The following is an 18,688-nucleotide window of genomic DNA, read 5'->3' on the forward strand; positions in this document are numbered from 1 at the left end:
CCAGGTCTACCTTCTTTTTCCTGAAAAGAGAGAAATACAGGACACAGAGCAAGGCATTGGGGCGTAGGAATGGCACAAGTCAGACTCCTGGGAGGGCGTTCCAGCTTTTCCACTTATCAGTGGGATCAGTTTGGCCTTGTAACCTGGCTGCTCTGAGCTACAGGTTTCTAATCTGTATAAGGTAGACAGGAGCGGCAGTTACCATGAAGGGTTCTCGGGATTACAGAAAATCGTGTGTAGGGCACCTGGCACGAGGCAGCTATGACTACTACTGTGTCAGCCTCACAGACACAAAATAATCCTTCCATATGGTTAGGTTTAAATCAGGTTAACAAATACCCATTGTGACCTGCAACACTAAGCAAAAGTACTATTTGGGAAATGAGAATGGAATACTAGACATGGTTTCTGTCTGAAAAAGCTCGTAAGTGATTTGGCAGAGACACCCAAACCCCTCTTATCACTAAACACACACTTCCATGCCCCTGCAGCAAGATGGTCAGGCTAGGTTGTTGAATGGAGGCAAATTCTCTGGTGGGGTTTTCTTCTCTTTGGTCCTCTGAGCTCTCTGTGAGATCTGTGGATTGTGGCCCCTGTAGATTTATCTGAAAGATCAAGCAGAGGTTCCTTACCAATAAGAAGTGGAGTGAAGAACAGGGAGGAGGCCACGTTGACAGTAGGAACATGCCCTACTGTCAACTAGGCACGTTCTCTGCCCTAGTCTCTGTGCTGTATGTTCATTCCAATCATTTAACTTAATCCTAAAACAGCACTGCACATACTACAGTGGATGCTGTGCTGCTTCACCCTGATCCCCCATCAAGATTAAAGGACTCATTTCCCAGCTCTTGGACCTCTCTGAACTACTCTTTATAGAGAGCCAACTCACCCAAGGTCAAGTCCCACATCCAATGAGTGGGCAATATGGGGCTCTAAAGGCCTGGTCCCCCTCTCCCCAAGTCAGTACCACTCTGCAGAGCCATCCAGCTTCAGGGCTCTGCATCACCTACATTGCTGCTCAGCTTCTTCCTCTGTCCAACTCTACTTCCTTCTCTTCCCCAGCAGATTCTGCTCCCAGAAACACTCCACAGTAAACTTCCTGCACACTTATTTCCCTGTGAAGAAACAGAGGCTCAGAGAGACTAAGTAGCTTTCCCTAGGTCATGCAGCTTTTAAGTGATAGAGCTGGGCTCAGATCCAAGGTTGTATGACAGCAAGACTGTCATTTTCAGTGCACGAGATGAAATCCCTCGTTAGGAATTCAATGACTCAAACTCTAAAATTCCCTGGAAGAAGTAGGAAACCAGTAAACATCCAAATGAGATAAGTTCTTAGAGTTTAAAACAGATTATAGCACTTAGTCCCTTCTCCTACTGCGAAGCTGTCCCTAACCATCTATGCAGACTGTCCCATGCAACTAACAAGTGCAGCAGGGCCCAGCTGGACAGCCAGCAAGAGAAGCCCAAGAACCCAGGCATGGGGTTCTTACAAGCCACTTACAACTCTCAGCTCTACTATGACTTTACATAAGCTACTCACCATCTCTGGATGGGCTTCAGTTTTCTTATCTATAAAATGGAAATAATAGCCCTGCCCCAAAATTGGCTTTAGAATGACATGAAACATGATAAATATTTTTAAACTATCTTGAAATGCATAAAATCTTCCAGTTCAATGGGAGTGCAGAGCCTAGAAAAGGATAAAAGGGTGTTTACCCAGACACCCAAGGCTGCTACCACCAGCTTCTCAGCCTTGAGACTCAGGTTTCACAGACTACTGATGGCTCTCAGGGGACTGTCTGACTAATGTTCACAGTCCACCCTGGAGCAGCATGAGACATGGACATGTAGGAGATTGGATGTCAGAAAACCCAAACTACACAGTCCTAGTTTTCTCAAAAATGAGCTCTGTGAACTTTATAAGCAACCTCCCCTCTCTGGCTCGTTTTCTCTTTATTGAAATGAGGAAGTTGGACTGGATGCTCCTTAGTTCTCCTTCCATCTCGGGCATGTAGAATTCTGTGATGCCTGGTGCCCTCTTCAGAAAGTGTTTCTTCTCCTCCACCCTACTCCTCAATCTCAGACTTCAGCATGAATTCATTACACCAACCTTCCAGCTCCACCCTTCTCTCCTGTTGGGGGCCAGGGGCAGGGGTGGTGGGGAGTGATGGCTTTGCAACCCAAGCAGGAAGCAGAAAAGGAAAGGACAAGATTACTAGCAAATCAAAGGTCACGTAGAGTCCATGGTACCCTTGGACAACAATAAGCTCACGCTGGTGGCTTTTTCCAGGAGGATGTATGAATGCCGCTTACCTAAATGCCAAGCCTTCATGGGCAGGTCTGAGTGTGTACCATGCCACATGCTGCCTGGTTATGCATTTATATCAAGCCTCACAACACACCCCATTCTTGACCCTATAGAGCATCTCGGAAACTACACTCAGATCTTACCATAAGTCAGAGCAAACACAGTTAGGAAGGAAAACGTACTAGAGAAGAGTTGAGTAGAAATACACCAAAGTGAAATAAACCACAGTTGTTCAGAAAGTCAGTTTGCAAAGATAATGACCAACAAGTTCTGCCCAGGCTAGGCCTTGCCACTTTGCCCCATGCACCTTGGCACCTGAGGCAACAGGAAGAGAGAGCAGCTGTAACTATCACCTCGTGGAAGCTTTGGTTTCTGCTTTTTGCAAAGCTCTGCTCTGAGAAAGATGTGCTTCCCAGGAAAAGAGAGTGGGTGATTTGGTTTGCTGGCATAGAGAATGTTTCCACAGTAAAAACTCATCACCAGTATGTTGCAGCTTATAAAGAGATTGCTTTCACTTTAGAAAGGTTTTTAAAGCAATGGAAAGGTTTCAGGAAGAAATACAGAACACCGGTGACACTGAGGGCAACAGAAGAGCTTTTTCATTTTGTTCATTCTTCATGTATTCATTCAAAAGTGCTTGATAAGTAGCTGCAATTTACTTGAGTGTCAACCAAAACTGTGAGAATCCCAGTGTGATTTCAAATTGCCCTTTTAGGAAATTAAGTAGAAAAGTGATAACGAGTAACGTTTTGTCATCAGTTCTAAAAAACCATTTGTGAATTCACTTTTATACAGGTTTTCTGACAATAGGGCCACCAGACATTTTGTATTATACATGCCACTCCTGCCAACTGTAGATGTGATATTTAGAGATGATTCCGTGCAGTTGCCAGAGGAAACACGACATATACATAAACCCAAAGTCGTTTGCTAGTGTTGAGTTTAACTCTCTACTTTAGAGATGATTAAGAGTTCATCTTATGTGGCACCTCCACTGACTGGGGTGCTGTGTTGAGACATCTCCTGAGGCCAATATGGATCAGTAGGAAAAAGTGCCTTAGGATCTGGGCGAGAGGGATACTTGGCATCCTGCCTGCTCCATCTTGAAGGCTGCATCCCAGCATCCTTCAGGCCTCCTGATCAGGAGCATTCTCCAGCTGTTCATTTTCTCCGAAGAAAGCATTCGTGATGAGGTCTGGGCTCTTTTTCCCAGGGGCAGGTCTGAACTGGAGAGATGATTCGCATGGTTACAGCAAGATACCCAAGTGCTGGGCCCAGACTGTCTGCCACTTCCCTCTGTGTTCCACACAGCCAGCATCAGAGCAAGCTCTTTCCTCCCAGCAGAGAGCCAGTGTCAGGCATGGTGGAGGCAAGGCCAAGCAACCCTGGGGGCGATAGAGGGCACCGGGTTTGGGTTGGACAAGCCCAGTAGACCTATTTCTCCTAGGACCATGGAACGCCTGTCCCCCACATTTGACTGGGAGCTAACTGTAAAAGTTGCAGCTCCTTGAGAGTTAACTCTAGAGACAGCTGCACTCGTCACCTTGTGTCTGCATAATTAACCAGCAGTTGTTCCTGCTTTGTGGAACATGGACCAGGCAACCCCCGTGAGGTCCTGTGGGGACATTCTCAGTCTGATTGTCAGACAATTGGCAGGCAGACACAGCTTCTGCAATGCTTGACTGAAGGGACTGAGGACAGTCCGATTTTTTCTTTCCCACCTCAAATCACATTTATCCTTCTCTTCTGTCTCGCTTCCTCAAGGCCCTCCCACCAGGACCAGCCCCTCTGGACACTGACCCTGCTATTCTCCTGAGGTGGCCCAGATCAGCCCTGATATCTGCTTCTGGATTGGAATTTGAATTGAATCCCTAAAATCTTAAGATGTAAATTCTGTAGTGTCTAAGCTAGAAGAACCTTAAATATCTTGTGGACAATCTCACTGTTATGCAGAAGAGGAAACTTCACCTTGGCATACCCAAGGACACACAGTTGGCCAGGGCAGGGCTCCTGCCGACTCTAAGGGCTGATCGTGGCTAAATTCCACTCTCACTTCATCCTCCTCAAAACCCTACCAGACATTCAGTCCACACTCATCTGGAGCTGTATGATCTCCCTAGATAAGCCTCATGCCATCATTTTAACTCCCATTTCTATACCTTCAACACTAACATCTTATTTTAATTCCAGACCTATTTTTTTAGGTACCTAAGATTCCTCAGATGCAACCCAACAGAACCTTGTTGCCGTCTTCTTTCCTAAACCTATGCAATCTTCTGTGTTCTTGCCTGTCTCCATTACATTCTTCTGGATGTGGATCTATTCTGGGAGGCCAATGAGGTGCCTGTTCCTCTGGGAGGCAAATGAAACATGTCTCCCAGCCAGACGGTCACAGGGAAATTGCTCTGGGGCTGAACCTCAGACATGAAGATGAACATGAGGCTACCATGATGACTGGCTTCCCCTAGTGGACTCTCGAGGAGTGGACACAGAAGGTTGGGCATCTGACATCTCTGTTCTCATCCAGTCTCAGCTGTTCACATTCAGGGACTGAAATTCCTTCCTCCCAAGGGATTCAATCTGTGGTAGCTCAATCTGTTTCCAGGGCAGGGAGGTGTGTTAGAACCTAGTGCTTCCCAACGGTGAAGTGAAACCTGCCTCTCTCTAAATTCCACAGTGCTAATTAAATATCCCATGTGACTGCCTATCTAATATTAAACATGACTCCCATGTTTCCCAGACCAAACACCTTCCCTTCTCTAGATGAAGCATCTCCAGGTCCCTGTGCTCATGGGACCTAATCCCCAAAGCACCCCAGACACACACCCTGTTTATGTTCATGAGTGTTAAACCCTGCATAAGGTGCTAAGGACAGACCTGGATAGAGGAGAACCTCACCCCATCTGCTGTGTTCCAGCAGGAAGGTCAATCTGCTTGAAAACTGCCTGAGGTTCCGGCAGTTGTGTGGGCCGCTCCATCCACAGGTCCTCTTGCCAATCCTCCAAGAAAATGGGGCCCAATTTCCATCACAGTGCCTCCTTCCTGTCCTCAGTCAGGACACCTGCCTTGTTTTCTCACAGCCTCTCCTACACTTTTTTCAAAGTCCTTCTCAGATCCCTCCTCTTCCATGGGTCTATGCTATGTGCACCTCCTTGCACATAGCACACTCCTTGAAAGTAGGACTGGGTCATTTCTCTTAAACATTACCTATAAAATGAGGAACTGAGCTGGGGAGTCACTAAGGTCTCTCCTCACTTATATATCCTGTTATTTAATTGTCTTATCTGTTAAGTCAATCACAGCTTCTAGTTTGCCTTCCTCCTCAAGGGCATGATAGGGTCTGACCCAGTTCTATTGCTAAATAAACACTTGCTTATTAAATTGAGTTGATACATATTAAGGAATGGAATGAACCAGGAAAGGGAGCTGTTGATAGGGAAAAGGTAGGTGCTGGTTCAGAAACCCTTCTGAACCAGGGGTTTCTGAAAAGGGGGCCCTTCCCCAGGAAGGTGATTCAAGTCAGGACAAGGCAGATGGGAATAGGCTGGAAGCAGTGGACAACATTCAGAAGGGAAACAGGGGAGAGATACTATCATGGCCATGCCTCTCGTTTAGGATTCCAGGTTAGGGTGGCCATCAAAAAAAAGATTGAAGGGCAAGGGATGTGGTTGTCATTAGTCCAGGAGCTTCAAAATCAGGATTTGCAAGCCACTCACATCAACACTCTCAGCCTCTGTTTCCTTTACCTCCAAAATGAGAGACTTGGACCAGAGCCTGAAAGTGTGGTTTGGGCTTGTTAGGAATGCAGGGTTCCAGGCCCCACTCTGGGATGGAATGGGCATTCAACCAGATCCAAGGAGATGCATGCTAAAGTGTGAGAAGTGCTGTCCTGGACAACCTCTCTGAGATTCTAAGGCAGAGATTGTTAAGGGTGAGTCTCCATGGTGCTCAGAGTCCGCTGCACCATAGAATCACCTGGGGAGCTTTGAAAATCCCATGCCCACAAGAGAACTTTCTGGGATGGTGGATTATTCTACATCTTCACTGGGGTGGTGGTTACATAAATGTATACGTTTGTCAAAACTCATGAACCGTACCCTTTCAATGGGGATATTGTAGTATGTGCAAACTATGCCTCAATAAAATTAATTTTAAAAAACTATCCCTAAATTTAAATCATTACTTACAGTAAAGCTGTAATGAAGAATAGTATATTTAAGAATATCAAGACTATCTTAAAATATACTGTATTTCTCCCCCAAGGAAGGGGCTGTTCTCAGGAATAAGTCTGAGTTGGCACATTTTCTAAGGATATAAATAAATTCTTCTTTACCTGATGCCACAGCCCATACCAATTAGGTCAAAATGTCTGGGTATCTTTTAAGCCTCTCCAGGAAATTCCAATGGGCAGTAGGGCTGCGAACTGCTTGGGCACCTCTTGCAGATGTTAGCAGTCAATCCTTACCATACTCCTGCACTGGGATCTGTCTGAGTGCCCAGCACTGTGCAGAGGGCAAAAGGTGGAGAGAGAGAGAGGAAAGCTGGCAACACACTATGCCTCTCAGTCATTGATGATCTGGTTTGGAATACAAGGTGTGGGCCTACCCAAAAAGAGTGAAGTTACTACTGAGGCAAGGCCACTCTCACAAAGAGTCTGAGTCACCCACCAGAGTGGCAAGGGCATGGCGACTTCTTGGAGGTCACAGATATTCACCTCTGAGGTTGCTTTTGAGAGTCCTCCTCTCAGCTCCCATCCCACCTCTGCTTTTAGAGATTAATAAGTGGAGACTCAGAGAAGTCAAGGAGCTGCCCCAAAGTCACACAGCTAGGAAGGTACAAGGGAGACCTTGAACCCATGCCCTCTGGCTCCAGAGCACATGCTCTTTCCAGAGTGCCACATGCTCCCCACTGGGCGGCAGGCTGAGATCTCCCCTCCCTTATGGATTGGCCAGAACCCATCAATTGCCCTGCTATGCGGTGCTGACGGGCTCCCTGGGACATGGGAGCAGAAAAATGAGGCAAAGTAACGTTGCTGTGTGTTGAGGGGGGTCGGGGTCTCTGGGTGACATCCCCTCAGCATGCAGTCCCAGGGAAATGCAGCCACCGGAGGGCACAGGTGCCTGGTGCTGCCTCAGAAAGAGGAACCACCATGTGGAGGGGAATAATTCAACTCCAGGAGGCGAGGGCATGGCGAGCCCCGCTGCCCCTCCCCCTTTGCCAGGGCAACGTGGGATGTCAGACAACACTGTGGCCACCTCATTATTGGGCTGCTCGGCCATTGTCCCCAGGACAATGGTTTCCGGCCCTGGCTTTGTGTGGGGCTGCCAGCCGAAGTTATTAACCACGGGAGCTGCCTTTGAGGGACGTCCAAGGAAGGGGTGAAAGGTCACTGGAGCAGCGAGGGGAGCGGAAGTGGGAGGGAGAGGCAGCACAAAAGAAAGGGATGAACCCCCGTCCCCCTCCCCTGAAGGAGCCCCAAACAGAGCTGCGCCCAGAGGGAGGCATGCAGAGGCGCTTTCAGAGGAAGTTCTTGCTGCTGCGGTGGGACAGAAGCAGCTGGGATGGCTGACCATCCTGATAGGCCTTGGAGGTATCAGCGTGGATGGGGATACAGGCTGCACGTGGAGAGGACTGAATGGGTTGGTGGAGGGGTGGGGGGCGGACGGGAAACAGGCGGCAGCAGCAGAGGTTCTGTTTGGGGCTTCTCAACTCACTCCTTACATGGGTGTTTGCTACTCAAGCCTTCTGATGTCCATGACATCTGCCTGTGCCCCAACCCTCAGAGAAGCAAACTAGAGGGACCCCAATATGTTGGTCCCAGTAAAGAAAGCTGCCCTTCCTCCCGAGGCTGCCTGTGTCAGCCCCTGCAGATCTGGACGGTGTTGGTGAAGACACCATGGTTTAGGCTTGTCTGGGCAGGTGGTCGTGGAAATTTGGCCATAGATGGAATTGCAGAGGTTGCGTTAGTTATTCAGTGTCAATCTGCTTTTAATGGGACAGGGAATCTGATGCCTAGACAGGAGAGGACTCTGTCAAGGGCACAAACCCAGCAATGGGCAGAACTGAAACTTGGTACATTATCTGTTCCCTGCCCTTGAGAAAAACTGGGCCTCTGGTGTTTGACTGGGGCCTCCATCCTTGCCCAATCCAGGCCTATCCCAGCTTCTTGGATAACATCAAAAGGCATGAGTCCCTTTCCTGAGATACCAGGTCCCATGGAAGACAGCTTTGTCCTGCCTCTCAAACCATATAAAGGCAGAGAGCACTGCCCTACAGCTGCCACTTCCAGCAGCCTGGTCTGCCTCCTGCTCTGCCAGCCCAGCGGAAGATGCCCAGACCACAGTGTGCTGCCCTCCAGAGCAGGGCTAGAAGGCCCAGAGTTTTTGGCCATGAGGCCCCAGGAGGCCCATAGCTCATCCAAGGTTGAGGGGTCAGGGCGGGAACTCTGGTCTCGCTCGTCACAGTCTCTCCTCCAGCCAACACGCAAGGACAGGACACAAGTGTGGGTCGGTGGACAATCAGCTGAATTATAAGGAAGCATTTATACCTTATCTATAAGTTTGGATATGCCACGGCATTTGATGGGAAAGTATGAATTATTCTACCCAACTTTTATGTTTAAGGTTATATGTTTTTTTAGAACTAGAAAGAATGCTTCAGTCCCTCAACATGGTTAGTTGAAGAGGAGAAGAAAAAGGAGACATCAAATAGAAAATCTAGTGCTGGGTGGCTGTAGAGTATGAGGACGTGGAGCTGGGAAGACAGAGGATGTGGTGGGATGGAAGGGAAAGGCTGTGGAAGGCCTGTATCCCATCTCAGTTCCTCCACTGCTTCACCCCAGATTCTGTTTTTGTTCCCCCGAATCAGACTTAGTCTCCCTCCATTCTCCCATCCCATGTGTGCCCCCATCCTGGTCCTGCCTCACTGGACAGCCTCTCCACGTCTTTCCTCCTCCCTGCTCTATAATTCTACGTGGTGCCCCCCAACCCCACTCGACTCATTGTCCACCTGGCCTCTGAGGCCAGGCACCCTCATTCCCCTCTCCCACCCACCCCACCCAAGGAAACCCAGCACAGACCATCTCAGCTCACTCCAACTTCGCTTCTTTGCCAAATGCGTTCCCAAACACCCTCATGAGCTTTGCTGATCTCTTTGCCATCTCTCCCTGCCCCACTCCAAGGGCTCCTCCTGCCTGGTGAAGGCTGCCCTGGGTACCCCAGAACTGAACCTTCAGCAGCCAGCACAGTCCTTGGGGCGATAAGCAGCCAGGGAAAGCATTTCTAAAACAACAACAACAACAACAACGACAACTCAGTAAGCAGATTAAACAAAGGTAGCGACAGAGCCCTCCACCCCTTTCACACACACACACATCCTCACACACAGCTATACCACACCCCACAAATGTTGCTCATGTTTCCTTGGTCATTCTGTCCACCCTCCTGTCTGTCCAAAGCCAAGGACACTGCTCTACTCTAAATTTTGTGTCCCGAAGCCCCCAAATACTGCAACTCTGACCCAATGCACGAAGCCACCCCAAAATACAGCAGAGGATACCAGAGCTTTCATTTTCCCTCAGTATGGCCCATCCTTTGGGTATGCCAACTCCATGGTCACCAAGCACTGCATGTGGGACAGGGCACAGTTTGGAGCCCTTGGTCCAGCCACCGCCCCACACCCACCTTGAGCCTCTCCTCACTAACACCTGAGAAGCCCAAACTTTCTAGTGTTTAGCAACAAATTAAACTCTAAGCCAACAACAGAACAGGGTGGAGTGAGTGGAAAGCAAATGAAATGTTAAAAAAAAATTAAGCAACACTTGCATTCTCATTAGTAGGAACATGTGAGATGAAGCACGTTATGTTATTAGGCATTCTCTCGATTCAGTAAACACAAGCTGAATAAATTTATAAATATCAGCATTAAGTGAGATTTAACGGGGAGCTGTTTATCTTCTTCCTGTCAGGCAGGCGGCAACGCTCTCCATGTATCACTCGCCAGCCGTGCAGTCCTCACTCGCTTGCCCAGGTAAGCTGGGGCAGAGCCTGCTGCAGCCCAGCTATGGTTGTGGGAGGGCTGGCACCAAGGAGCTGCAAGCTTACCTCACCTCATCTCACCTCACCATGCCGGCTGCGAGGTGGCCTGTGCGGTCCACGCTCAGGGAGTCACACTCCCATGCTGCATCCCAGCCCCTCCAGTAGCACAGTATGTCCTGGGTGACTTTGAGGATGCTATTTAACCTCTCTAAGCTAAAGTTCCTCAACTGCAGCATCAACAGATCAGTGCCGACTTGGTAAGGCCATCGAGAGCATCGAATGCTACTGTTCAGTAGGTGCCTGACACATAGTAGGTCCACAAGCAAATGGTTTTCCTAATTACATCATTTCTAGCACAGAGCTGGAAGAAATGGTGAGGTGCAGGTGGCCGCTGGGCCCTGCTGTTCTACATGGGAGTAAGACAGCTGCTAGGTGAAGGGGAATGACCAGGCAGCCACAGGAAAGACATGTGGCCTCAGGAAGCCTGGGAGTGTATCCCGATTCTGCTAGGAACATGCGTGGGGCTTTGTGTGGGTGACTCTCTGGCTCCCCAAGCCTCCCTTTCCTACTATTATATCCTTAAAGTGCCTCTGAGGCCAAAGCCTTTGTGGCAATTGTCAAATGAGTCTGTATGCAGTGAGTATCATGTTGAGGGAGGACAAGGTCACCAAGAGCTGAGAATGTTTCTCCGAGTGATGAGACCTAGGTGTTGGGTACATGGAGATCCCCGGTCCCTTTGTGATGCCTGCATCCTATTGCCTCCTTGCCTGGACCCCGCCTCAGCTCAGAAAGCCAATTTCCTAGATTCCAAAGGCCTTCCCAGACCAATTAGCATGTCCTGCAGCTGTCAGCTCCCTGTGCCTAGCCTGGACCTCAGCCCATGTCTAGCACCCAGTCTCCCACCCCCACACATATTCACAAATAAATTAAAATAATAAATTACATAAATTCTTCACTCCTGGTCTGGCTTGCTGTATGTAAACTGCTATGACAATACAAGACCCGGAGGCAGGCACCCAATAAAAGCTGCTGAAAATGTGACTGACACCAATTTTCAGCTATCCAGGAAGGCACGGATCCTTGTAAGGTCCAAGCAGAGTCCTCAAGAATAGTTGAGAATTCTTGGGTTCCATATGAACACATGAGATACCCCACAAAGGCTTTGGATTTCCCAATACATGACTACCCCCAAACACTCCTTTTTTCCCTCGTCTCTCTGCTGAGACCTCTAGACGCCAAGGATCCACCCACGGCAACCTCTCCAAAGATACCCTGATATGCTTTTCTTCCAGGCAGCATTTCCACAGAGCTGTAGGTGAAAGTCACAGGATGAAAATGTGCAATGGGACTGTATCCCCCACCAACACACTGCAGGCAGGGGGCACACAGAGTGCCCCCTCTGCCCACCCTAGGAACAGGCATCTAAGAATGATACGATCTTTTCTAAAAAGAAAGTAAATAAAGGCAGGTGCCATATAAAAAGAACTTGGGGGACAGTGGGGATGGTCCTTAATGTCTCAGAACATCTTCCTCTCCATCAATGAAACGAAGGATTCAAAGCAGCTCATCCCTGAGTTTACCTCAATGCTGAATCCTAAACGTCACCCTTAGGATGCTCTCTGGCTAGGCAGGGAATGAAGGATCTGGGAGGCGAGTTGCAGGAAGCTGCAGCAGCTCCCCATTTACAGATCCTCTGGTGCCAGTTTTTCAGGCTTCCTGACCAAGAGAAGCAGCCAGGCAAATTCCACCATTCAGCCACATTTACAGAAAGCTGGCTATTTGGGAGGCTCTCTACCAGAGGCTTTGGGGGAAAAAAATGTAGAATTAATGTCAAGATCATATATTTACCTATGAGAGAAAAGATGTCCAAGGATGCCCCTAGGTCTCATTTGACCTAAAACTAGGCCTGGAGCTACTTAATTGTCCAAGGCAGTTCAGGCTGCTGTAACAAAAATACTATAGACTGGGTGGCTTAAACAACAAACATCTATTTCACATGCTGCTGAAGGGAACCAGCATGGTCAGGAGCATGGTGAGGGCCCTCTTCCTGGCTTGGAGGTGGCCATCTTCTTGCTGTGTCATCACATGGCAGAGAGAGAGAGAGAGAGAGAGAGAGAGAGAGAGAGAGAGAGAGAATGAGAGGAAGCAAGCAGTTTCATGTTTTCTCTTACAAGGGCACTAATCCCTTCATGAGGGCTCCATCCTCATGACCCAATAGCCTCCCAAAGTCCCCATCTCTAATACCACCCCACTGGTAGTTAGGGTTTCAACATACAAATTTTGGGGTACTCAAATATGCAGTCCACAAAACTAATATCCCTAAGTTGTCTGCATATATATGGTTGCTCTGGTGCTGCTTTGAGGGTCTCAGACAATAGAATCGAGTGTAGATCAAACTTCTCTAGGCCTCAATAGCGTGAATCTAAAGATTAGGTCACAATAATGGCAATAAGCCACATTTCACTGGATGAATCCCACCTACTCCTTCAGGAGTCTATCCACATTCAAAATATCACAAGTACTTGAAGTGTCTGAGCAGTATCACAAAGACTGACACAGATGCATGCAAAATAGAAAATGGATAGATGGTAGTATGGGGTTGGGGGTGGTGTGTGTGTGTGTGTAAGTAAAGAGGATGTCTTGTGCTTGGGATATATTTCTTTTGAGGTTCTTCGGTGGCAATGCTTGCCCTGAGCTCAGGAGACAGTCAAGCAAGAGAGATATATCTGTTCCCTACTTAGAAGAGAGCACTGATGCATGAAGGTCGGGAGGAGGCCAGAGAATAGTGTGTTGAAAGAAAAGAATGTGACCAAGGCCCCAGCATTAAAAATGAACCCTGAATTGGAGATGGGGAATGAAGAAAAAGTCAGAGAAGAGGGCACACGTGGAGCAATCTGAAAGACAGGAAGAGCCACAGGTGTGCACAGTAACTAGGATGTCAGGTTAGTAGAGATCTTCAGGAAGTAGAGAAAAGGCAATCATGACAAACACTGCAGGACACACACAAAGATGGGGAATGAGTAAAAGCCATTAAGTTTGGCACTGATGACCTTCACAGGAACCATACAAGGAGAAACCTGTGGAAAGAAAACTGATTACACAAAGCCAAGGAATCAGTTGGCAGTAAGGGCATTAAGGCAGTCTTATGGGTTAAATCATACACAACAAAAATATGTCAAAATTCTCATCCCAGTACCTAGAAATAGAACCTTAGTTGAAAATAAGGTCTTTGCAGTCTTTGCAGTCTTTGCAGGTGTAATGAGGTCATTAGGATTGGTCCTTAAGCCAGTATGACTTGTGTCCTTGTAAGAGACAGGAAGATGCCAAGTAAAGACACAGACATACAGAAAGAAGACAGAAGATGGAGGTGGAGGCTGAGGTGATGCAGTCACAAGTCAAGGAACTCCTGGGTTACCAAAAGCTGGAACAGACAAAGAAGTATCCTCCCCTAGAGCCTTCAGAGGGAGCAAGGCCCTGCTGCATCTTGATTTTGTAAGCCAGGTCTCCAAGATTGCAAGAGAATGAATTTCTGTTGTCTGAAGCAACCCAATTTGTGGGACTTTGTTACGGCATCCCTAGAAAACTAATACAGGCAGTAAGTGCACTTCTATAAGAAATGTGTTCATGAAGAGATGGAATTAAATGATTTTAATAAAGAGAATGTTTTCTTTTCATGGACATACTCGAGAATGTTTATAGACTAAGAGGAAAGAATCTACATATAGAGAGAGAAGTTGAAGATTCAAAACAATGGAAGGATGGTTAATAAAATATGGAGGAGGAAGAAAAAGATTAAAAGGAGAACTCAAGTGGCATAATTGGCCTAAAAAGGTGAGGGACACTTTGCCATTCTGGGCCAGGTGTCTTGGCCTAGACCCTATAGAAAGCAGAGCCTGAGGCAAGGATTGAAGTGCTGACATTTTATGTGGGGGAAGGGTGCAAGCTCAGGACAGTGAAAGTGAGGAATAAATGGAAGCAAAGCAAGTGCGGATGCAAGGCCCTGTGATGAAATGCATTGCTATCCTAGTGGCAACTTCACACCAAGCTGCGAAGATGCTGTATTAGGGTTCTCCAGAGAAACAGAATTAATGCAACATAGAGATAGAGATAGAGACATATATACAGAGATAGATCTCTCACATATAGATCTATATGTGAGATAGATCTCTCCCTCTCTCTACATGGAGAGAGAGAGAGAGAGAAGAAAAGAGAGAGAGAGGGGCACAAAGAGAGACACATTGAGAGACAGAGATTGATTATAAGGAGTTGGTTTATGTGATTATGGAAGCTGAGAATTCCCAAGATCTGCCATCTGCAAGCTGGAGAACCAGGAAAGCCAGCAATATGGTTCTACAGTCCAAGTCCAAAGGCCTGACAACTAGGTATTCCAATGCTGTAAGTGCCAGTTCAAAGGGAGAAGATTGATGTCCCAGCTCAAGCAGTTAAGACAGAGGGCAAATTCACTTTTCCTCTGCCTTGTTGTTCTATTCAGGCCCTCAATTAATTGGAACTTCTACATGAGGGAGGGCAACCTACTTTATTCAGTGTGCTGATTCAAATGCATATCTCATCCAGAAACACACCCACAGAAACACCCAGAAATAATGTTTAGCCAGACACCTGGGCACCCCATGGTCTAGTCAAGTTGATACATAAAATTAACCATCACAGACATACAGCAGCTCACTCATGAGACATGTTTGCTTGACATGCTGGGCTTCTCCGTAGGATTTGCAAGGCGAAATCATACCATAAAGTATTCACAGGAAGGAGGAGGGGGATTTATCTGACCATCTTTCTCCAGTCTCTCGTTTCCCAACAGTCAAGATTTACCCAACAGTGAGCAAATCCCCTGGGCTTCTGGATGGCATCATCCAGTCCCCATTCACCACAACACCAAATCCCATGGTGTGATCAAGTCTGGAAAAGAAGGGAAAATGCAGAATTGTCCAGACACATAACAAGAGAAAATAGAGGCAGTTGAGGAAATCCAAGAAAGCACACAAAGTTTGTGTCCAAAATTAAGGGGTGCGGGGGAAGAAAAACAGGTAAGTGAAAATATAGAGACATTTTTAAAATAAAGAGAAGTTGAGGAAACTGACTTTGAGTGGTAGGTGGTGTTCAAAGAGAGCTCAAGTAAACTGTGGGAAAGGAAGGAATGTAGAACACGCCTGTGACCCCAAAACCTATACATTTTTAAAAAGTAAAAGAGGCCTTGTTATAACTGAAATACTATAGAATCCTAGAAAATCAGAGCAGGCATTAGAAATCACTTTCCTTAACCTTTTCACTTTAAAGATGAGGCAACAAAGACCAGGAAAGAATTAATGGTAACTAAGTTTCATAAATGTACAATGTTTGTTATTAATGAACGTGTGTGTGTGTGTGTGTGTGTGTGTGTGTGTGTGTGTGTCTCCAGGATGTCATTTACACATTTCTCCACCTGGTGGCTTCTGCCTGAATTACAGGCAGAGTCCAGCCAGTGGAAAGAAGCAGCAGAGGACACTGTCTTGGAATCCCAGAAGGAAATCTTAAGAGCTGAGATCTGAGACCTCCTTCACAGACCCAGGCCAGCTTCTCGTGGACTAGCCTTAGTTCTCAGAGACTCAGAATGTTTGCTGCCCCTCTCTCCAGTTCTGTGATCCCTCCTCTGTAGCTCCCTTTCCATACAAGAAAATACCAACCAGGGGAAAGCAACCAACAAAAAGTATGTTTGACTAGTGGTCCTGGTCACTAATTCTTTGAAGACTTCCAAGATGGTAAACGGAAAGAACAGCCCACATGCATGCACATACATATGCATATACAAAATGCAAAGACTAAGACCCAATTAGCCTCTCTCTGTGTTTCTTTTACAGGAAGGGAAGTGTCACCAGCCTCAACTACTACTCCCCACCCCCTGCAACTGCCATTCTTTCTGACTTGTCTCTAGAAAAGGCCATGTGACCTCTCCCTCAGACTGACCCATTGTCCTAGTCAGAATGTCCAGCCAAGGCAGAATAAAGCATCTACTGGACCTAAAGGATGCCCCTGATATCTCCCAACTGGCTTCTGAACGGATCCCCTAAGGGAACTTTATCATAGACACATTTAAAATGCCAAGAATGAATTGATGTGTGCATTCACCAAATTTCAGTGTCAGTACTAGACGCAGATTTACAGCTCAAATGAAGTCTGTTTAAAAAAAAGAAGAAGAAGAAGAAGAAGAAGAAATTCCACTTTCTTCTCTAGCTGTGAAAATATTCTCTGAGGAGTCTCCTGTCTGAACACCTATATGGCCAAGAGTAGAATTTATCAGAGCAGATGTGAGAGTAAGAGTCTAGTGTTATTCTCTATTGCCATGTAACAAATTACCTCAAACTTAGAAGTTTAGAACAACAAACATTTATTATCTCAGACATCTATTCCTGAGGGTCAGCAATCCAAGAGCTGCATAGCTGGGCGATTCTGGCTCAGGGTTTTTCATGAGGTTATAGTCAAGTTGTCAACCAGTCCTACATTCATATGAAAGCTTGACTCAGGCTGGAGGATCCACATCCTCAATGTCGCCTAATTTCTGACTGGAGGTCTTGGGTTCCTAATGGCTGTTGGCAGGAAGCTTCAGTTTCTCTCCACATGGGCTTCTCCATGGGGATACCTGAGTGTTCTCATGACATGGCAGTGGGCTACCCCCAGGACATGTGATCCAAGAAAGAGCAGGACAGAAGCCTTGTCTTTCAAAATCTAGCCTCAGGATTGATATACCATCAATCTGCTGTACTCTGGTGGTCGCATAGACTAACTCTGATAACATGTGAGAAAGAAATATGCAAGGGCCTAAATAGTGGGAGGCAGGGAATCCTTTGCCTTTGGGATTCTCTAGTAGCCACCTTTAAGGCTGGCTACGACATATTAGGTGGTAAATGCAATGGAACTCATGACTCCAATATGTAGATTAAAAATAGAATTACTAAAAAATACTGAAGATTGGTGGTCCTCGGGTTTGAGCAAGCATCAGAATCACCTGTGTATTTAGATTTAGCAATACACAGATTGCTAAAATCTACTCCCCTAGAGTTTCTGATTCAGTAGGTCTTGGGTGGGGTTGAAGAACTGGAATTTCAAATAAGTTTCCAGATAATGCTGATGCTCCTAGTCTGGGGGCCACATTGTAAGTGTAGACAAGTTCGTCAAAATTTAGAATTTGGACATACCTTAAAGGTCTTCTGATTCAATGGCTTCCAAGTTGAGATGACCATCAGAATCACCAGCAGGGGATTCTTCCCCACCCCAACTCAAGAGTCTATGATTTTTTTAAACTCCTCCAGGCAATTGCATGATCAATCAGGTCTGGAAATCCCCAATGCCAAAAGTCTCCTCTGCTTAGCATCCCCGGCATCAACCCTCCTCTTAAAGAAGACTCTTAGCAAATTGTGGTGTGTGTATATACCATGGAATACTACTCAGCCATAAAAAGGAATGAAATAATGGCATTCGCAGCAACCTGGATAGAACTGGAGACCATCATTCTAAGTGAAGTATCTCAGGAATAAAAAAATGAAACATCATATGTTCTCACTCATAAGTATAAACTAAGCTATGAGGATGCAAAGGCATAAGAATGATACAATGGACTTTGGGACTTGGGGGAAAGGGTGGGAGGTGGTGTGAGAGATAAAACACTACACATTTAGTACAGTGTATACCCCTTGGGTAATGGGTGCACCAAAATCTCAGAAATCACCACTAAAGAAATTATTCATGTAACCAAACACCACCTGTTCCCCAAAAACCTATGGAAATTTAAAAAAAGAAGACTCGTAGCAATAGGTCATTAACTCCCTCCTAAGGCAATGCCCATTGCAGTGTGGGCAGATAAACTGCTTCAAACGTGTTGCTTAGACTTGAGCAAAACTGACTTGTCCACGATGTTCACACATTGCTCACCAAGCATATGGATTCTCTCTCCTCATAACCACTGTCTAGTTTTCTAAAAAGGACTTTTATCCTCAGTCTTCTATTTTTTAAGAAACTATCCTTCCTTCCTTCCTATAATTCATCCTTAGTGGGCATGGTTTACACTGCCTTCATAGTTCCTAGTTCCCTCTGTTTCTCTTTCTCAGCCTCCTTCTTTGTAGGTGATGCTTAGAATGGAGCTATTAACCCAAGTGTGGTGCAACTCAAAGAAGTATAGAGGAAATATAGCACTTTTATCTTGGATGTGCTTTTCCTATTAGTCCCACCTAAGAATATAACAACCTTTCAGTCAGCTCCAGCACACTGGATAGGTAAATTATGACAAATAGATATTTAGAAAACTCCCAAGCCATCTGAGAAAGCACCCTCAATGAGTATCTTCAAGGTGT

At 46.5% G+C, this 18,688-nt stretch overlaps 1 long non-coding RNA gene across 1 annotated transcript; it reads right to left on the reverse strand.

Moving 5' to 3' along the window:
• Positions 1-2,890: 2,890 nt before the first annotated feature.
• Positions 2,891-5,539, reverse strand: LOC126933883 (uncharacterized). The gene is made up of 2 exons (XR_007718760.1): positions 5,206-5,539; positions 2,891-3,692 (listed from the first exon to the last, which is right to left on the reverse strand). It is a non-coding gene; the product is annotated as an uncharacterized LOC126933883 (long non-coding RNA).
• Positions 5,540-18,688: the final 13,149 nt, after the last annotated feature.

The sequence above is a fragment of the Macaca thibetana genome, chromosome 13, assembly GCF_024542745.1.
Source record: "Macaca thibetana thibetana isolate TM-01 chromosome 13, ASM2454274v1, whole genome shotgun sequence".
In the NCBI taxonomy this organism is placed as follows: domain Eukaryota; kingdom Metazoa; phylum Chordata; class Mammalia; order Primates; family Cercopithecidae; genus Macaca; species Macaca thibetana.